Consider the following 1439-nt stretch of genomic DNA (forward strand, 5'->3'; position numbering starts at 1 on the left):
TATAACACACTGTAGTATTTGACGATGCCTAATAACCTATTCATTTTCTACAGAGGTATATTGACTCTTGGTGTCAGCTGTCTCAGTGGCTCCTCCCACCCCTGACTCCTCCCCTTGCTGCAGCTCCTCCCACCCCCATCCTCACCCACCCACTTCTCCACTTCATCAAGAAGGCTCTAGGCCAACTGGGCAGCTGTTCCTGGGTTGTTCCTTTGCCAGATGGGTTTCGGACACTCATCAAAACCAAACAAGGGCTTCCAGGAACCCAGAATAGACTATTGCTTACTTAATTGTTTATTGCTTTTTTTGTTCCTGTTGTGGTGTCCTGTGTTGACCAGAGGATCATGGGCTCCCCCTTTGCGTCTTAGTTCTTCTTAAGGTTTCTTCCTCATGCTGTTAGAGAGTTTTTCCAGGCTGCTGTCACCTCTGGTTTCCCACTTTACATCTGTAAATCTGTAGTGTTTCTCTCTCATATATATATATATATATATATATATATATATATATATATATATATATATATATATATATATATGAGAAGACACACTCTCACTGACAGAACACAACACGAGTACAGGCAATGACCCAGCATCCTATCAGCTTAGTTAGCCAATCAAACCTACCAGTTTCAGCAGTGGATTGCAGTGATGTAAACAAATCACCATGGCGATCTCACAGTGACATCACACAGGCAAGTATGCCTGGTTTGGAATGCATGAATGTTATTTATTGATTTGTGTTCTTCTTTCAGGACTGGAGAGGTGTGTAAACGCACAATATTCATTTGATTATAAGAGAAATTCTGTTTAGGTATACGGCGATCCGGCTGCATTTCCTCTGTTCCCAAACCTGTAATCTAACCTGGTGTATGGAGCAGGATATCCAGTGCATGTCATTTTAGATCAATTTAATGTGGCAATTTAATGGTCTCCTACACTCTTGTCCTTAGACTTATATGGGCAACTCTGCCATACGTTACGAATTAGGATATAACCTCAGCGTGTGTGCGCACGCGCGCGTGTGTGTGTGTGTGTGTGTGTGTGTGTGTGTGTGTGTGTGTGTGTTATTGTCAGGTATGACATTTATGGACATGGCTAAGTTATTGGAGCAATCCGAGTCAGGTCTAGGGGAGGGAAGTCTCTGCTGGATTGCCACATGTGTTTGTGTGTGCATGCTCACGCGCATGTACGTGCGTGCGTGCGTGACCTGGGGCTCACCTCTCTGAACACGGGTGGACATGCGCACACATATACACACACACGCACACAAGAGCAATATCTGCAACACCATATGCTGGAGACATTGTATGATTTCAGCCTCAAGTAGGCTGAGGGGCCTGTAGTCGTCACTCTGCTTTCAAACCACTTAAGCCCTGCGGGACACACACACACATGCATACACACGTACACACATGCACACGCGCACACACACACACACAC

The sequence above is a fragment of the Electrophorus electricus genome, chromosome 8, assembly GCF_041902795.1.
Source record: "Electrophorus electricus isolate QZ-2024a chromosome 8, ASM4190279v1, whole genome shotgun sequence".
In the NCBI taxonomy this organism is placed as follows: domain Eukaryota; kingdom Metazoa; phylum Chordata; class Actinopteri; order Gymnotiformes; family Gymnotidae; genus Electrophorus; species Electrophorus electricus.